The 20,923-nt window shown below is 37.7% G+C and overlaps 1 protein-coding gene across 6 annotated transcripts in view; it reads left to right on the top strand.

The window, feature by feature from the left end:
- The window catches only part of LOC145277805 (uncharacterized), a 171,466-nt gene that overhangs the window by 40,517 nt on the left and 110,026 nt on the right, over positions 1 to 20,923 (top strand). For 2 of the 6 annotated variants that reach the window (XM_080129665.1, XM_080129663.1), the window contains exon 1: positions 9,351 to 9,907. The exons of the other annotated variants lie outside the window; for them this stretch is intronic. The gene's annotated coding sequence lies outside the window, so the exon portion shown is untranslated. Of the gene's footprint in view, positions 1 to 9,350; positions 9,908 to 20,923 lie in introns of those variants that run through there. 6 annotated transcript variants of the gene reach the window in all.

Below are 20,923 nucleotides of genomic sequence, written 5' to 3'. Positions count from 1 at the left end.
GTAAACCACCTCAGGAAAAAAAAACCTTCTTAGTAACATGCAATATGGTTTCCATTCTGCTAGATCTACAGCAGATGTGCTTACGGTTATATCTCATAGAATTAGTGAATCTCTCAATGGAGCCTTCTTTTCTAGGGCAATTGCTCTTGACATATAAAAGACCTTTTATTACTTGCTTACTTGAAACGACATTCACCCTGGAGGAGTTGAGTTGGCTTCATGAAGATGCACATCTCGTACCGCTGCGGCCCAAGCCCGGCGATCGGAGGCAAGATCCCGAGTGAGCAATAGCCAGTCACGACAGGCCATAGATGAGCGGGCCCGAAATAAGCTCAGCATCGGCTTTGATAGTCCCGAACCACGTTCTTATCTGGCCACCGACACGTTTTTTCCAGCCGGGTAGAGGACGTGGGGAGATAGCCTCGTGGATAAAGACCCCTGCATCACAGCGAGAGGCATGGCCGAACCATCGAAGGCGTCGGGCCCGCAGTAGGTCAGTAATTGCCTGGAGATTGCAGCGACGCCGGACTTCTTTGTTGGTGACGAAATCCAAGGGACGGACATGGAGAATGCGGCGGAGATTGTAGTGGTCGAAAACTTCTACACGTCGCAGATCCGCTTTCCGTATGGGCCAGGTCTCACATCCATACAAAAGTATTGAGCGGACGAGGGCCTGGTAGATTCGTATTTTTGTCCTCAGACGTATTTCAGGCCGTGACCATAATCGCCTTTGGAGTCGGCAAAAGGCAGCTCGTGCGGCATTAATGCGCGCTTCAATCTCATTCATGCCTTGACCGGTACCAATGAACGTGCAGCCCAGGTATTTGAAGCTATCCGTCTCCTCGAGGGTTTCCCCGTTGAGAGTGACGGAGGACCTTTCTGCTTGGGGAATGCCAGCCGATAGAATCTTCGTCTTGCTGGCGTTGATTCTCATCCCGATGGCAGCTGCCTTCTCCTGGATTCGGTTCAGCACCGTCTGTATGTCTCTGTAGCTCTCCCCGAGAACCGCAATATCGTCCACGTAGTCCAAATCGGTGAGATGAAAGTTACACCCCACCACGACGCCAGGATATCCAGGCAGCGCCTGCTCCATGATCCAATCAATAGCGTAATTGAAAAGACCTTTTATAGGGTATGGCATAAAGGCCTACTTCACAAGATCTCCAGCTATGGTATAGCTAGAATGTTTTCTCAATTATTAAATCATTTCTTTCTGATAGGTTCATAAGAGTAGTGGTTGATGGGTAGAAATCAGAAGCTCACAGTATTAATTCTGGAGTCTCTCAGAGGACCACCCTGGACCCAACTCTCTTCCTGATCTACATCTATGATCTTCCAAATCATATCCTAAGATCATTTGTAGACATTTATGATGATGACACTACCATCTATGGCAGCACATCAAAGGCTGTAAATGTCCCTTTCTGATTCTCTCTCCTCTGATCTGGAGCATGTGGTGCAATGGGGAAAGAAGTGGCTGGTTAATTTTAATGCTTCTAAAACCAAGCTTCTCTCTTTACATCATCAAGCTCTGATCCCCTATTTGGCATCAATTGAAATGAATGGCTCTCGTCTTGGGAAGGCTCCACATTTTGATAAGCTTCTGGACTTGACCTTTACTCCTGATCTGAGATGGAACACGTACATCAAATCCGTTGCCAGGTCACTGGAAAAATGGTAGATATATCACTGCTGATGCAATTCTCTACCTATATAAGAGCCAGGTACATCCAAAGATGGAGTACTGTTGCCACATCTGGGCAGGGGCTGCTAGAAAGACTTTATCCTGCCTTGACAGAGTTCAAAATAGACTTTGTAGCCTAGTGGGGGAGATACCCTTTTCTTTTCCCCGCAACCTCTTTCTCACAGAGGAGACACTGCGAGCCTGTCTCTGTTTTATCACTATTTTCATGGCAGATGCTCGTCTGGTCTCTAATCAATGCCCCCCTCCCTCGCCAAACTTTCACAAAAAAACACTTGTCTAGCTGAAACCACTATAAATAATTCCCCACACTCTTTATCCATGCCTAAACCTTAACGTAGGTTCCATGAACAAAGCTTCTCTCTAAGAACTGCATGCCTGTGGAACGCTCTTCCATTTGCCTGCTTTTCAGCTGACTACAATTTGGTCATATTCAAGTTCAGCCTAAACAAATTCTTGATGAGCAATTCCCCTTAAGTAATCCAATTTTACAAATTTCCACTACTATCGATTATTACGATATTATCCCATTGACTTCTGTACACTCATTAACCCTTATCCTCGAGTGGCCTCTGGGTCTTGGTAGTGGTTACTTCTATGTAAAAAAGAAGGAAGGAAAAAGCTATAAAGGACTATAGGGCCATGGGTTGCTTCTTATTGATTTATGCCCGTTTTTTGGCAGTGGTGGATAAGATTGTAATTCCTGATTCATCCCAAACTAATCCAATTGCCAAATTCTAATAGATTCAGGAACTGGATAACTATCAGATTACAATCCGATTGTTATCCGATGTAATCCACAGTGATCCTACTCAAAGACAGAATTTTCATTGATCCTGTGTGACATCACAACCAAAACGAAAACAGCTGTCCAGATTTGAAGTGATCCGACAGACCGAAATATCTTGTTGAAGTAGAAGCATTACATTACAGTACAAAATATATTTCCAAAAATAAAAGCAAAACGATACAAAAACTGCTAAATTGTGCTTACGAAGCAATTAAGTTATTGCTTATTCACCAAACCTGTTTTTCTGCTCTTATTTACTTATACTGCTTCCCTCTTTTTGGAAATCATAATTTATCATTCTGTGACTAAGTGTAATGATTAAAATATAAGGCCTATACTGGCCACATGTATATTGTTACTGATGCATGTTACTAAAATAACTGTTATGTTATTTCTAAATGTTTACTTTGAAGTAATAATACTTTGCCTCCAAGGCACCTGCCTGTATGTTTTGCATGATAAACATTAAAAACCCTTATACTCCTTAAACCTCCTCAAATTACTTTATATCTATATTGTACAGTAGCGTCCAAAACTAAAGGAAAAAATTTTCAAATCTAATATTTGTTTTTCTCAATTTTGTCCCTTACTTTTGGACGTTCCTATTTTGAAAATAAATAAATGTTATAATTCGTTTTCTATCCTTTGCAAATGATTCAAAACAAATATTACGTTTTAAAATTTTGTCCCTTAGTTTTGGACGCTACTATATATAAATGCTGTATTCTTGTATTATATCATCGCTCCTGTTCCAACTGGACAAAAAAAAACAATTGCTCTTCTCCCCAAGCTGATATAAAATCACTTACTTTGCACGTACCTTGGGAGGGGGTTTAGCTTCTGATCCTAAACTTTAGTAGACTGACCCTTTAAAAATCGATAAATACTAAACATCTATAGATTTCTATTGCTAAGGGATGCATTTTCTTAACCTATATTTATACTCTATAGAATATCTATAAAATAGATAACTAATAGCCACAGTTTGTGCCCAGATTATAAGTGATCTATATTAACTAGGAACTATATCTTTCTTTCACTTAGATGGGATAAAGTACTGGTGATTATCTTTACATGAAAGCTAACACTTAATGCACATTTCGAAATGCACCCTAACCCTTATACTGTAATTTCCAATTAGTCACTAATCCACAAACCATATTTGATCTTTTCTTAACCCTAGTAGATATTAACCTTAAATCTACACCACATACACACAGATAGCTCCTTTAAAAACGTAACCACATCTTCCAATTTTAATCCTATTCTGAGGGGTGTAATTTCAAAGCAGATACTAATTCTTTGATACTAACTATTAATCCAAACTATCACTTCAAGGGCATAGAAATACCTGGCTTTGAAACACAATGGCGATGATGGACTCGTAGATCTGGTCAGGTCATTCATCTAGGAGAAGAAAAACTCTGATTTGTAAACCTGTGCCACTGACCTCATACGTCTTGGCACCAAATGGGGGAGGGAGGCCTACTCAGTCCTTGACGACAACCTCCCTAGAGCTGGTGACTTGATCAAGTCACCGGTTTGCAAACCTAAACTGCTTAAGGAGTAGATAGGCTCAGCCTATCGCCCGGCTTTCATACTCCTTCTTTGCTTATTAGCCAGGAGCAGAGGTGCGGCCGCAAGGACTCATTAGAGACGTCCAGTACTTAGCCTTGTTTCCTGACTAGGGCAATGGATGCCATTCCCCACATTTGCCTCATTCCCTTCCCTTATAGCTGGGCATCTTGTGGGTGTTTGTTCACCATATATGCTAACATGATTGGACTGCTGTCGGACAGGTTTGAGGGTACTGGTTTGACAGTTGCTGGTTGCTGTTTCCAACTTAGAGTACAGGAGCCCTAACACTTTGGTAGCACTTAGAGCGGCTGCTCTATCATCAGTTGTATAATGTCAGGATGTTTGTAGTGCAATGTCGCGCAGGGAAAGGGGTCATGCACTCATCTCTGGTGAACATTCTTGACGCCACATTCCTGTAGATAAGGAATCGGCTCATGGTCTACTTGTGTTGCATGGTGGTGGCTATGCACATCCATTTTGCATAGCACCTCACCCTAGATCTGAAACTACAAAATAAAATAAAAACAGCTCAATCCAAAAAAAAACGTTCAAACCAGACACACACTTACAGAATTCCCTGCCTCCCTTGAGGCTTGCATTTACAAATATCCGTGGACTTAAAGCTAACTTAGATGATGTTGAATCGTTTCTCCTAGCAAACTCCCCAGATATCTTAGCACTAAATGAAACTAACTTGCACTCCTCCATCCCATCTAACCACTTTAACATGTCTGGTTATCTTCCACTTTGTCGTAAAACTCTGACAGACACATACGGATTTGGAGTCTATATTCGTCACACCTTCTCTATGTCTAGGGAATCTAAACTAGAATCAGGTGACCAGGCCTTCATATGCTTTCAACAAACTTTACAACATAACGTTAGCTACCTGTATTTTCTTTATCGCTCTCCATCAACCCAGCACTGTACTATAATCATGTCTTAGCCGGCATAGTTGTAGTACTCTCCCTTGACACTAGCGCCCAAATACATGTATTTCATGACTTTAACGCTCACCACAGAAATTGGCTTGGCTTCTCTAACTACACTAACACAGCTGGTAGCATCATCCATAACTTTTCTATATCCTTGGCACAGACAGTAACATTCCCAACCTGTCTCCCAGATCATCAGGTCCAGCAAACCTCACTTCTATATCTATTTCTAACAACAGTTCCTGAGGAGTGTGTAACAAATACTCATTGCCCACTCGGGAATGCTGATCTTGCTGTGATAATGATAGACATCACTCTAAACTCTTGACCCCAAGTTGAAGAGCCATTGCTCAAAACAACAAAGTACTAGAATAAGGCTGACTGGGATACCATTAGAGATCACATCAGAGATGCCCCATGGGGAAATATCTTTTCTCTCCATGCAGAACAGTGCATAAATGAGACTACTGAATGGTTCAAAGCAGCAATGTTCCTACACGGGAGTTTATAGCAAACCCCACTTTCCCCATTAGTTTACTTCTACTTGCCATTGCTCAGAGGCAACATGCATACCATAGATTTATTCAGCATAAGTCCTGTACAAACAGACAAAAGTTTATAGAAGCTAGAAGTAATTGTAAGAAAGAAGTAGCGACAGCTAAGAATGAATATACTGAAACCACCAGGGAATGCATTGAAGCGCAGAAATTAGGAACTCATGATTTCTGGAAAATCTACAATAGTGTAGTAAATAATGGGCAATCAACAATACCCCCACTATCCAACAATCATGAGGTTGTTTGCACAGCAACTGAGAAAGCTAACATGCTTGCTCATTAGTTTGCCTCAAACTCTACCTTGGACCCAGCAAACCATTCCCTCCCTGATTTTCCTCTGTGGACAGAAACCACACAAAATGATCTGAAAATCACCCCTTCCCAAGTACATAACATCATAAAAAGCCTAGACACCCTAAAAGCATGTGGACCTGATCTCATCTCGGCTGTACTATTGAAAAAATGCTCCACTGAGATTGTTCCCGTTCTCTCTAAACTCTTTAACAAATGCCTTAACAAATCTTACTTTCCTGACTGCTGGAAAACTGCTTCTATGGTACCAGTTTACAAAAAATCTGGCGAAAGAACTGACCCATTAAATTCTCATCCAATTAGCCTACTCCCTCCTTTCACCAAAATATTTGAGTCCATAATTAATCAAGCTCTAAGTCCATCACTTTACAGCTGCTAAACTTCTGTCTGACACTCAATATAAATTTAGACAAGCCCATTCCACTTCAGATCTTGTAACTAATCCCTGAACGTATATACCAAGCACTGGATAAGGCAGAGGAAGGGAGGGCAGTAGCCCTATATATATCTAAGGATTTTGACAAGGGATAGCATGATAGTCTTCTCATGAAAATAAATCCTATAGTATTACTGGACGAATATTTAACATAATTAAATCCTTCTTAAATGAGAGAAGAATCCAGGTTGTCCTCGATAGGCGTACGTCCAAACAATATGATATAAATGCGGGTGTACCTCAGAGATCGATCCTTGGTACTTTTTATTTCTGATATTCATAAATGACTTACCTGATGAAATTGTCTCTGAGATGGGTATATTTGCTGATAACACCACGCTCTATAGCAGGCATGTGGAGAAAACTACTGAGCACATATCTAAGATAATCGCAGAAACCCTAGAAGAAGACCTTCAGTCTGTAGTGGAACGGAGTCAAAAATGGATGGTAACGTTTAATGCTGCCAAAACAAAGCTTGCTTCCTTTAATAATTACTTGAGACCTTACCAACCACTGATAGATATGGCTAAAGATACATTACCTGAAAGTACTTCCTTCAAACTCGTCGGCTTAATGTTCACAGGAAACATGAGTTGGAGTAGATACATCGGGATCATTGCCAAAGCTGCTGCAAAGAAGGTGGGCTCTCTTTACCATGCTAGAAAGTTACTTACGCCTGAAAGTATCCTGTATCTGTGCCACCATTCGCCCATGTATTGAGTACTGCTGTCAAATTTGGGCTGGTGCATCTGCTACTAGTCTCTTGCTCCTGGACCAGGTCAAAACTTTCATGTAAGCTTCAGCCCCTGTCCCATCGATGAAATGTAGCATCCCTCTGCCTGTTTGCAAGTATTTTAATGGTGGACGCTCTGACGAACTACAAACCCTTGTACCTCCTCGATGAAAATACCCCGACAAACTCAACAAGCAGCAAAGTCCCACCCCCTACACAGTAGAGATCCTTAGATGTAAGAAAGCCTTCTACTCTAATAGTTTCTTCTCCAGAACTGTTAGACTTTGGAATTCTCTTCCGGGTTCTTGCTTCCCCAACTGTACTGACATGCAGAAGTTCAAGCATAATGTGGAGAGACATCTTGCTGCTAAACTCCCTACATAGTACCCCTGCAACTTAGGTCCCTGATAGTAGCCCAGCACATCAAAGTGGCAATGTACCTTATTTGGGGTAAAAATGTCATAAAACAAAAAGAAAAAACTAGTAAAACCAAATAGGAAAACCATGGAAAACAAATAAATAAATTGGACTTAAGGAGTCGGAGTCAGATAAAAAAAATTCTGACTCCGACTCCTAGTACTTTTAGAAATTTGACTCTGACTCCAGCTAAAACCTTTGACTCCTTCCGACTCCGACTCCGCAACCCTACTTTTTAAATAAAAGAATTTTTTAAGCAAGCATTCGAAAAGACCGTGATTTTAAATTCTAAGCTCAGATATTCACAGAGCAGATTTGTCTCCCTTTCTTCCAGTTGACAAATACGGAGACCTAATTAATTATTTTTGACATGTTTGCTGTCAACAACAAAGTTAATCAATGTTGGTCACCGTACTTGAAAAATGATCACATTTAACTCATAATTAAGTTTACTTTTAAAAACAAAACTCTTGACAAATTTTCCATTTTTTTTATTATCTTAAAGAAATACGAGAGTTTTTAAAATATTTTATTTCTTCTTTATGCAATGATTTTTTTTATATCTAAAAACAAAACAAAAAACATTGAATGAAATAGAAAAAAATATTATAAGTGTCCAATATTTACTGGACAATATTTTCAAATTATGTGGTTCCACTTAAAAAAAAGAAATCAACGTGTTTTTTTAAAAAAAAGAAATGTTTTAAACTTTTAACTTTACAGGTAAATGTGCACCAAACTATTCTTTTTTTTTTTTTTTAATTAGATTATTTTATTTATTGATCTTTTATCTTCAATTTGTGATATATAAACCTTAGGTGAGAAAATTGATTATTTTCATTTTAATGGACATTTCAAAATGGGAGGGGGGAATTAAAAAAAAACAAACACTTGTCTAGAATATTGTATTCGGTTTATTGGAAAGAGCATCAAATTTTACATTAAACCTGCAAATATCGTAAAAAATGGAACCAATAGAAAAATTTTGATAGATTTTTAACTTGCAAAAAAAATTTAACTCGTAAAATTCAATTCCTTTCATTACGTAGAAAAAAAAGGCTGCATGAGCGCGCGCATGCACTTTGTAAACACTTTTTTTTAAATAAAAAAATAATATTTCTATTATTTAAAAAAAAAAAAAAAACTTTAATAGTTTATTTTGGAAGTATATTCCATAAAGAAATTAACTCACTTTGAAAAGAGAAATTACGAGTTTATTATTATTATTATTATTATTATTATTATTCCCAGTTTTGTGTTAAGGGTGTCAAAAATTCCCCCCAAAATTCTGACACACCTAGAGCAGCAGCATTCAACAAGACTCAGCAGCACGCAGTGCACTGTGCAGTGATAGTTATGGGATTTTCCATCTGGCATAAGTAAGTCGTGTTTTTTTTTGGGGGGGGGGATATTATCTCTCTTTGCGCCCACCTTTGTTGTTGTCATTTTCAATGGCATAATGCCAAGATGGGTTGTCAGCTTGAAGAACTTTTTTGGTTATTGAGTTACTGTTTATATCGGTGCCATCTAGTTTACATGTTTGCAGAAAATAATCCATTTATCTTTCAAAAGATTTTTTACAATGAATTTATTTAACTTTCAAAACTTAGCGGAATTGGTCATGAAGCGTCATGAAAACATTTGGTCATGAAAACATTTTCATAACTTTTTTTTCGCGTGTACAAATATTTTTTTTCAATTGGGAAATTAACTTTAGTCTTTAATCTTTCAAATACAATAAAAAAAAAAAAAAAAAGTAGTCAGAAACCTACAAAAAATATGATAAATCGGCTTTCAAAACTATGTCCCCCCCCCCATCTTTATTCGGCCATTTTTGCCCCTACATCATTTTAATACCTTAATACGAATTTTTTTCTTCTTCTTCGCATTCTACTCTAGCCACGGCCTTAAACGTTTGCTGGGGAACCTCAACAACCTTTAAGTGAAGTGAAGAATGGTTCTGTTCAGTTTACTCGTCTCAAGATGTTATTCTCCCAGTTATTATACTTCCTAGGGAGGAGTGAAGGCAAATAAGCAGGAGCACGACGGCTACTTATATCTCGGTGGTCGTGGCAAACTGACATCACGTTTAACGTTTCTGCAGTGTAAATAAACAAAGGAAAAAGAGCAACAACAAAAAAGGCTCATTTTTTTTAATTTAGTCATGTTAATCTAATTGTCATTCATTATATTTAGGCGAGAATATTAGAAATACAAAATTAAAAACATCTAAAATAACTTAAAAGGGGGCGTAAAATATTACGGACCTAGGAAGAAGGAAGGTAAGAAAGACAAATTTGACAAAAATGCGGAAGTTGAAATCAAGTAGTTATGCGCATGCGTTAGCACAGCCGGAAGCTAACCATTGTTGATACAAGTTTTTAAATAAACTTACATTAATATTGGAACTTAGAAAGTACGCCGTATCTTTAGAAGAAAACAACCTCGTAAGTAATTCATATTTTATTTATTTTAAGTAAATAAACTATTATTTTTTAAATCTTTTATTAATGACCTTACACAAGTGTTGTTTAATCTCTTATGACAACTTCTTAAAATTCAAAATAAACTAACGAAATATTTGAATCCCGCCATTTCTCTCTATACGCGCCACTGTTTCTCCTTATTTCCTTTTTGGAACAAAAAGAAAAAAAACAAAAGTCACCATTCTTAAGTGTTCCTTTTTTCTCTCTCTCTTAAATGTTTATATACAGAAAGTAAACATGATTGTTTATAAATATAATCGTACTTTCTAAATCATAAAAGTTGTTAGGGTTTTTTTGTTTTTGTTTAAATTACTCTTGTTTTATTTTTGTAATAAAACAAAAGTTACCTCTTTTTGGATTCCTGGAAATGATTAAGTTATTGACATTCAACAAAGATCGATAAAGTTGATTAACGATCACCTCATTACTTCGGATTTCGTAAAAAAAATCTAACAATAACATGTGAAAGAGTAATGTTTTCATTGTTTACTTTTATTCTTTTACGTATAACTTGTTCTTTTTCTTTTTTATAATGCAAAACAACCTTTGTTATGCAGAATATGAACCGTTCTATTTTTTTAATGGGATTTTCAAATTTAAATTCAATTTTTACGGTATCTTTTTATTCAATTGTTAGGTAAAAGTACGCAATAGTTACAAAATGCCCTCTTGTTTCTAAATAATATCATTTCAATACGGTCCAACTTTTACAATGAAACTGGAGTGAGAATTAGTTTTCTTTTACAAATTTATAAAAAGGTTTCCTGTTTTGTTTTTAAGCTATAGTAGTGTTTAACTGTTTTGTTACCAGTGTTGAAACGTTCGCACAAACAACAAATCCAAATCTATTGTCGGAAACCGAAAATAAAATAAAGTGCATGCACTTTTGTTACCGTGCTATTTTTTATTTTTATTTTTTTTTAATAGTATTTTCAAGTTTTACGATATCTTTTTTTATTATTATTATTAAATTGTTGGGTGAAAGTAAAGAATAATTACAAAACTCCTTCCCCATTTCAGCACGGTAACAAAAGTGTATAAGTACCAAAATAATTTTATTATTTGTAGTGAAGAAAAACATCTGCCAATGTATACAAACCCAACCCACCCCCTTCCCTCGCAATAATTTATTACTTTTTTTTTGTGCTAGTGCAGAGTGCACTTACTGATCCGCGCTATTTTTTTAAAATCGTATTTCCAAGTTTAATTAAAGTTTTGTTTTTTATTCAATTGTAAGGTTAAAGTATAGAATAGGTACAAAACACCCTCGCCTCGGCATGTTAAAAATGGCTTTTTAAATAATTTTATTATTTCAGCACGGATCAATAAGTACACCAGTACCCTTTTATGCACTTAGTGAAAGTGTTTTTTGGTTAAAATCAGATTATATGGTTTATTTTTAAATTTGGTTGAAAATTTTCAAATTTAATTCTTATTTTGGGTAAATTTTTACATGCCTCAGCGTATTATAAACACCCCAACCTCACCATGTTAAGAACGGCTTTCGGAATAAACACCCTCCATCTCGAAAGCGAGGTTGAGGGTGTTTATTCCGAAAGCCGTTCTTAATATGGTGAGGTTGGGGTGTTTATAATACGCTGGGTCATGTGTTAAAAACCCGCCAAATATATGTCAGCCTATGTCACGGTAACATATGTTGAGCGAGTTTCTAACAGTATTTTGTCTGGTTTTTTATTTATAACTCATTTTCCCAAACTTACCTCCTCAAAGAGAGAGTTGACTGCCATTTTAAATTTTCCAATACATCGGTAAACACTATGTTTTTCGATCTGAATAAACATGTTACATTACATATAAACGCTAAAAACATATCCAGTTGGGTAGAAAAGTAACTTATCTTGCCTTTGATAACATTTATTTGTTCTATATTTGTTTTGTGACAACTTTTTCGAATCTGTGTACAGCCCCTCCCCCCCCCCCACCAAAAGAAAAAAGCACGGACTATATTCTGCATAAATAGCAAAAAGTGAAATAAAATAAAACTTTGTCAGGTTGAGGGGGGGGGGTCCATTCAATTTTCAACCGACAAGCTTGACGTTCGCTTAATCTCTATTGTTTCTTTACGAAACATGTTGAAAAATCTTGCATATTTTTAAGGTTGGGTTTTCATAACAAAACCAATTGCAACTGCATCCCTCCTTAGTCCTTCCTTCTCCAACGTAAGAAGTTGTCAGGAACTCCGGATTTGGTATTAAACTGCGCTTTTATTGATGGAGGGGAGGGCTGGTCATTTTCTCGAATTTACGATTAAACGGTCAATGTGGACTGGTTGATTGCTTAACATGGGGAGGTTGGGGGGGGGGTATTCCAAAAGCCGTTCTTAACATGGAGGGGGAGGGTTATTCCGAAAGGCATTTTCTTATTTACAACCTCCCGTAATCAACTTCTTCGAATAAGTGCACTTTCACCGATTAAACTTCAAAAATGTGTTTAGTTAATAATTCGGGGGAGGGTGGCGAAATATTATATATTAGTAAAATTGAAATCTCATTGTTTTATGAACGAGACAGTTGGGGAATAACAAGTAATAGCGACGAAAAAACTGAAAACTCTCTCTCTCTCTCTCATGCCTGATGAAAGAATTATAACTGTCCGGTCCTGGTCCTCTTAGTGCTTCTTGGACTAAGATTTTCTAACAAAACCAAAACATGCTTTTAGTACAAATACCAAGTCCGAAAAATATAAAATTTGAAAATCAAGTAAATGTTGCTATTGGCGACAAATTATTTTTCAAGAAAATATAATTAGGGAAATTAACTGATTTTTTTTTTTCCAATACAAATAAATCACAAATAATAGATAAACCAAAAAAAATTATTTTTGTCTAAATTCCCAACTGTATTTCCTTAGGCAGCAATATTAATGTTCACCAAAAATCTAATGATTTTTGGTGAACATTAATATTGCTGTCTAAGGAAATGTGCGAGCGCGCCAATTGCGCGCACCTTACAGAATCGATTTCTAGACTTTGCAAAACTTTCCTGTAAATCCTCTTTTAATGCAGACGAACCAAACAAACCACTAAACCAGTCAAGTTTATAATTCTTGGACATTTTATTTTAAATCCTGATAAGATTATATACAAAGTCGAGTGTGGTTTTTGAGAAGCCAGTGCACTAAGATAAACTCCCTCTGACTTACAAAAATTAGTAAAGTAAACTCCCTCTGACTTACAAAAAAGCAGTAAAGTAATCCCCTTTTCAGAGAGACGGTAAACCTTGAGAGGTTGTACTTCTAGGGGGAATAGGGCTACCCGGCTACGCCTGAGTCAAAATCAACAAATCCTTTGTAATCCGATTGCATCATAATGAAACGCATGCACGTTAACGTTATGACAATTGTGTAGAACGAAAATTCAAGCCGGTAAAATTGAATGTTTTAATGGCCGTTAAAAGACAGTTGCGCCAAAAACGGCATTATGAAGTCCCTTTCTTTTGTTGCCCAACGGTCGCTATCTGCATCACTTAGTTATTTTTTATCCACTCTTATGAAACGGTTTACTTGAAAATATGATGTAACCGTACATTTAAAATGTTAGGTTGCATCATATTTTAGTCACCAAAATTATTTAGAATGATATTATTTCTTATTTTTTACCAATGTTTTAGAAAAAAAGATAACATTTAAAATTGAGAATCATATAGACCAGTGTCAGAAAACATAATGCAATAAAGATGTTTTTGTGATGTTTTATAAAATACTAGCAGGGCTACTCGGCATTGCCCGGGCCATATAATAATAAAAAAAAAAAAAAAAAGGAAATTGCGTTTGACTACACTTACTAAATGATTTTATTTTAATTATTTTTAACGTGTGCAATAATTTATCAGTTCGAAAAAAGTTAAACTTTAAAAAATCCACTAATGTCGACCACCAACCACCATTTACTGCGAATTTAGAATAGGGGCATGTGAGCGAGAAAAGAACATTTTATGCTGTTACGATTTAAAAAAAATATATTTGTAAGTACGTAAGTAATATTCATCATTTAATAGTAATTTGATCTTTAAATCAACCGCCGATTCACCCCCCCCCCCGTTTTGTTTTAAATAATACAAAGTACAAAACAAAAAATCTTTTTAAAAAATCTTTTAACCCTGTTAATGAAATAAACGTTTTAAAAAATGTTGCTGATCACTTATTGTATTAAAAGTAATAAAAATATAAAACGAAACGTCTGCCATAATGTGAATGCAAAAACTAATAACTCTCAATCAACGTCCTAACCCGTTGGGCGACGCTGACGTTACAAATTTATGTAGTTACTGTATCCGAGAGTTTTTTTTTTTTACATAGTCGTCACCACTTATCAAGGCCGATCGGCCACTCAAGGATAAGGGTTAAAGAGTGTAGAGTAGTCAAAAAGACAATATAGTAATCAATAGTAATGGAAGTTCGGTAAATTTGTTAACTTAAGTGGAACGGCTCATCAGAAACTTGTTCACGTTGGACTTGAAGACAACCATATTATAGACAGCTGGAAAGCAGGAAAACGTAGGCAATTCCACAGGCGTGCAGTTCTAAGAAAGAAGCTTTGATCATGGAATCTATGTTTAGGTTTAAGCACAGATAAAGAGTGGGGAAAATTATTGATAATGTTTTCAGCTAGTCTAGTGTTTTTTGTGAAAGTTTGGCGAGGGGGGACCATAGATTGAAGCTCAGTCGAACATTTTCCATGAAAATAACGATAAAGCAGAGACAGACAAACTCGCGACATCTCTTCTGTGAGATAGAGGTTGCAGCGAAGAGAAAAGGACATCTCTCACCAGGCCACAAAGTCTATTTTGAACCCTATCAAGGCAGGACAAGTCTTTTCTAGCAGCTCCTGCCCATATGTGGCAACAGTATTCCATCCTTGGACGTATCTGGCTCTTATATAGATAGAGAATTGCATCAGCAGTGAGATATCTACTGGATCGATAGAAGGATCCGACCATTTTTCCAGCGGCCTTGGCAACAGATTTGATTTACATATTCCATTTAAGATCAGGAGTAAAGGTCAAGCCCAGAAGCCTGTCAAAACTTGAGGCCTCCCCAAGACGAGAGCCATTCATTTTAATTGATGCCAGATGGGGATCAGAACGTTGATGTAAAGATAGAAGCTTGGTTTTAGATGCATTAAAAGTAACCAGCCACTCCTTTCCCCATTGTACAACGTGATCAAGATCAGAGGAGAGAGAATCGGAGAGAACTTGGTCATTTACTGTCTTAGATGTGCTACCATAAATGGTAGTGTCGTCGGCAAAAATGTCTACAAATGATGTAAGGATGTGATTTGGAAGATCATTAATGTAGAGCAGGAAAAGAGCTGGGCCCAGGATGGACCCCTGAGGGACTCCAGCATTTATACTGTGAGCTTCTGATTTTTGCCCATCAACTACTACTCTTATGAACCTATCAGAGAGAAATGATTTAATAATTGAGAAGACATTTCCAGCTATGGTATAGCTGGAGATCTTGTGAAGTAAACCTTTATGCCATACCCTAGAAAGGTTGCCTCTGTCGAGAGATTCGCTAATCCTATGAGATATAACTGTAAGCACATCTGCTGTAGATCTAGCAGAACGGAAACCATATTGTGTGTCACTAAGAAGGTTATTTTTGCTGAGATGGTTGATTACTTCTGTATTTAACACAGATTCCAGCAACTTACTCATGACGCACAGGAGACTTATTGGCCTGTACTGAGAGGGGGATGAGCGATCACCTGAATTTTTAAATACAGGGCATACTGATGAGATTTTCCAGGGTGATGGGAAGCAATTCTCCTTAAGACAACGTTTAAACAGTTTTGTAAGTATGGGTGCTAGTTCTGGTTGAAGTTTTTTGAGTACTATAATTGGAATACTGTCAGGGCCGGTTGCTTTACTGGAATCAAGGTTTTTGATTAGCTTGGCAACATCACATACAGATATTTGTATATCACATAGTGTGTTTTCTGATACAGGAGGAAATATTGGGGGTTGGCGGCCTTGGTCGCAAAGGGTAGAATTAGCTGCAAAGTTCTTGGCAAAGAGTTTGGCTTTGTCTGATGCTGACGAGATTAACTCAGGTCCACTGTTTTTTACGTGACCTCCACCCGCATCAGATTCTATGGTCGTTAAGGTAGAAAAAAATGAATATTTTATTCTAAATTTCACATGTTATGCATTTCTAAGACAGTACCAGAATCATTCTTATTCATTTTGAATTTCAAAAGTTTTAGCGAGAAACACGGAAATACAGTGCCTTTTATATATTAGACTAGCATGGATACCCTGCATTGCCCGAGTCGATATGAAGTTCGGTTTGGACACACCGGCTATACTAAGGATATTGAGCACTTTAATCGATACCTCCAAAACAATTTTAAAAATAAAAACGGATAAAATCGCTGTAAAAATGTAATCGCCCAAAAAAGAAGTAGGTGACAACCTCCCTACCAGATATTTCGGCAGAAGGGATACGAAGAGAAGTTATTCTCCGGATATTGAACACGTTTTGTTGCCCGTTTGTTGGAACTCACCCCCTACAAAAAGAATAAATAAATGACTCAAAACAACTTTTCTTTCAATCAAAAAGCAGCGAGTGTCCCGGTGTTGCCTGAATGTGGAGAGGTGGTTTAGTAAGACCCCCCCCCCTCAAATGGTAGTAACAGGGGTGGAGGGCTCAAAACAACAGTAAGCCGTTTGGATGGAAAGAGGTGTTTATTTTTTTTGTTTTTTAAAAAAAGTTGTAATAGGCAGGCAGGCTCGAACCTGTACACGAAGGAGAAAAAGATTTAAAAAAAAAAAAACATAACGTCTTAGCTGATGCATCCATTGCAAAACTGGAAGTCGTGAACGTTTAAATTAAGACTAGTTAATCGAAAGGAGACAATGAATTGCCAAAATATTAAAAAAAAAAAAGTGGCCCCCTCCTTGTAGAAATCTGGCCATTTGAGGGTGAAGGAATTAATGTTTTTGCAAATTTTTTTGATATTCGTCGTCCGAAAGATCAAGGTTTAAAACCATACTGGTTTCGTCATGTTCTGACGCATCTGTCTGAAGTTTTTGCGAGGCATACAAACACATACACACACACATTTTGCCCTTTATATAAAGATTAGCGGGGTTGCCCAGGTGTTTGTAGGTGTGTGTGTTGAGCAAAAAAAAAAAAAAAAGTGGTAGTAGACAGGCAGGCTCGAACCCATGACGCGAAGGCGGAAAAGAAAATGAAAGAAAATTTGACATCTTACCGCTAGGCCATGATGCGACGGAAGTGAAAAACATTCAAATTTAGCGACACCAATCAAAAAGTTGGCTTGCAGAAATGGATAGTTAAGTGAATGAGTTCACGCAGGCACAGAAATGGACGTCTGGCTTTCTGCCGTTTTATTTATGTTTCCCTACAATGTTGGAGAAAACCAGCTATGAAATCACGCACTTAAGTTTAACTGTAGGCCAGTTAAGTTTTCAGCTTTCTGCTGTATTTGGTTTCCCCACAATGTTGGGGGGGGGGGGGCTCTAGCAGTGTCCAAATGAATAGCTATGTTCTGATATGAAGGGCGAAAATTTTATCGTTCCACCCTGTATATGCCCGGATCCACGTTCTTTCAGTCTAGGCCATATTCATGGTGGTTCGTTTTGTATTTTTTTTTTTTTACTTTTAGTTGGGCATAGAAACACGCTAACACATACTAATAGACAGCTCTCCTTTAGACTAACAGAGATACCCGGTGTTGCCCAAGTCCACATATAATAAATAGAAGAAATGAAGTCCATTTGGGCATGCCTGCTAAACTAAGGATATTGAGCACTTTTTCATTACTGTATGTCAATTCCATCATGGGCAATGTTGATACCCCCACACCTATTTGAGTACATCGAGGGGGGGTATTTAAAAGATACGGTAATCCTACTTAAAAAAAAAAAAAAACAGATAAAACACAAATGTAAATGCCCTAAAAAAATACTTGACGACCTCCTCACCAGATTCTTTGGCTGGATACAAAGAAAAGCTGTTCGCAGGATATTGAGCACTTTTTGATTATTATATGTCTCTTTAAACAAATTTTGTAAATGCTACTTCAGTCTAGAAAGATTTCTCTTTATGGTCTGTTGCAAGCAGGGTTACGGAGTCTGAGGTTTTCGCTGGAGTCGGATTTTTAAGAGTACTAGGAGTTGGAGTCAGAATTTTTTATCTGACTCCGACTCCTTAAGTCCAATAAATTTATTTTTTTTACATGGTTTTCCTGTTTGGTTTCACCAGTTTTTTTATTTTTTATTATATTTCCACACCAAACAAAGCACATTGCCACTTTGATGTAGGGGCCTACTATCAGGGACCTAAGTTGCAAGGGTATTATGTAGGGAGTTGAGCAGCAAGATATCTCTTTACATTACACTTGAACTTCTGTGTGTCAGTAGAGTTGGAGAAGCAGGAACCCGAAAGAGAATTCCAAAGTCTAGTAGTTCTTGGGAAGAAGCTATTAGAGTAGAAGACCTTCTTACATCTAGGGATCTCTACTGTGTAGGGGTGGGACTTCGTTGTTTGTCAGAGGTTTTCATGGGGGGGGGGTACAAGAGCTTGTAGTTCGTCAGAGCATCCAATATTAAAATAGTTGTAAAACTAGCAGAGGGATGCACCATTTCATTGATGGGACAGGGGCTGAAGCTTACATGAAAGTTCAACTTTCTTTTGAACACTGTCCAGGAGCAAAAGACTAGTAGCAGATGCACCAGCCGAAATGTGACAGCAGTACTCCATACATGGGCGAATAGTAGTTTTGTAGAGTTACAGGATACTTTCAGGCATAAATAACTTTCTAGCACGGTAGAGAGAGCCCACCTTCTTCGCAGCAACCTTGGCAATGATCTCAATGTATCTATTCCAACTCCTGGTCCCTGCGAACGTTAAGCCAAGGGGTTTGAATGCAGTACTTTCAGGTAATGTATCTTTAGCCATACCTATTGGTGGTTGGTAAGATTTCATGCAATTATTAAAGGAAATGAGCTTTGTCTTGGCAGCATTAAACGTTAACATCCATATTTGACACCATTCCACTATAGACTGAAGGTCTTCCTCTAGGGTTTCTGCCATTACCTGAGATATCTGCTCATTAGTTTTCCCTACGTGCCTGCTATAGAGCGTGGTGTCGTCGGCAAATACATGTCAGAGACAATTTTATCAGGTAAGTCATTTATCAATATCAGAAATAATAAAGTACCAAGGATCCATCCCTGAGGTACACCCGCATTTATATCATATTGTTTGGACATACGCCCGTCAAGGACAACCTGAATTCTTCTCTCATTTAAGGATTTAATTATGCTAAGCATTCGTCCAGTAATACCATAGAATTTTATTTTCATGAGAAGACTATCGTACCATACCCTGTAAAAAGCCTTAGATATATATAGGGCTAATGCCCTCCTCTCCCTTGCCTTATCCAGTGCTTGGTATATATGTTCAGAGATTAGTTAGGATATCTGCAATAGAACGTGCTTGCCTAAATCCATATTGATGGTCAAACAGAAGTTTAGCAGCTGTAAAGTGGTTGACTAGAGCTTGATTAATTAAAGACTCAAATATTTTCATGAAAAGCGGGAGGAGGCTAATTGGGCAATAATTTAATGGGTCAGTTCTTTCGCCAGAGATTTTGTAAACTGGTACCACAGAAGCATTTTTCCATATGTCAGGAAAGCAAGATTCGTTAAGACATTTGTTAAAGAGTTTAGAGAGAACTGGAGCAACCTCAGTGGAGCATTTTTTTAATAGCACAGCTGGGATGAGATCAGGTCCACATGATTTTGAGGTGTCTAGGTTTTTTATGATATCATGTACTTGAGAAAGGGTGCTTTTCAGATCATCTAGTGTGGTTTCTGTCTGCAGAGGAAAATTAGGGAGGGAATGGTTTGCTGGGTTCAAGGTAGAGTTTGAGGCAAAATGACAGGCAAGCATGTTAGCTTTCTCAGTTGCTGTGCAAACAATTTCATGATTGTTGGATAATGGTGGAATTGTTGATTGCCCATTATTTACTACACTATTGTAGATTTTCCAGAAATCATGAGTTCCTAGTTTCTGCGCTTCAATGCATTCCCTGGTGGTTTCAGTATATTCATTCTTAGCTGTCGCTACTTCTTTCTTACAATTACTTCTAGCTTCTATATACTTTTGTCTGTTTGTACAGGACTTATGCTGGATAAATCTACGGTATGCATGTTGCCTCTGAGCAATGGCAGCTGTGCAAGTAGAAGTAAATCATTGGGGAGAGTGGGATTTGCTATAGAACTTCCATGTAGGAAGATGTGCTTCAATTGCTGCTTTGAACTATTCAGTAGTCTCAATTTGCGCACTATTCTGCAGGAATAGAAAAGATATTTCCCCATAGGGCGTCTCTGATGTGATCTCTAATAGCATCCCAGTCAGCCTTATTTTAGTATCTTGTCGTTTTGAGCAATGGCTCTTCAACTTGGGGTCAAAAGTTTAGAGTGATGTCTATCATTATCACAGCATGATCAGCATTCCTGAGTGGACAATGAGCATTTGTTACAACAGGAACTGTTGTTAGAAATAGATCCAGAAGTGAGGCTTGCTGGACCTGATGATCTGGGAGACGTGTCGGGAATGTTACAGTCTATGTCAACCAATGGGATATAGCAAAGTTATGGATGACGCTACCAGCTGTGTCAGTGTAGTTAGAGAAGCCAAACCTATGTATGTGTTGGGCATTAGTCACCAAATACATGTATTTGGGCACTAGTGTCAAGGGAGAGTACTACAACTATGCCGGCTAAGACATGATTGATTATAGTACAGTCCTGGATTGATGGAGAGCGATAAAGAAAATACAGGTAGCTAACCCTATGTTGTAAAGTTAGTTTAAAGCACATGAAGGCTTGATTCTAGTTTAGATTTCCTAGATATAGATATATATCAGTCTTTACAACAAAGTGGAAGATAACCAGACATGTTAAAGATGTCAGAGGGGATGGA

The sequence above is a fragment of the Euprymna scolopes genome, chromosome 6, assembly GCF_053919585.1.
Source record: "Euprymna scolopes isolate OS-2025 chromosome 6, ASM5391958v1, whole genome shotgun sequence".
Taxonomy (NCBI): domain Eukaryota; kingdom Metazoa; phylum Mollusca; class Cephalopoda; order Sepiida; family Sepiolidae; genus Euprymna; species Euprymna scolopes.
This window is presented reverse-complemented; position numbering and strand designations above follow the sequence as displayed.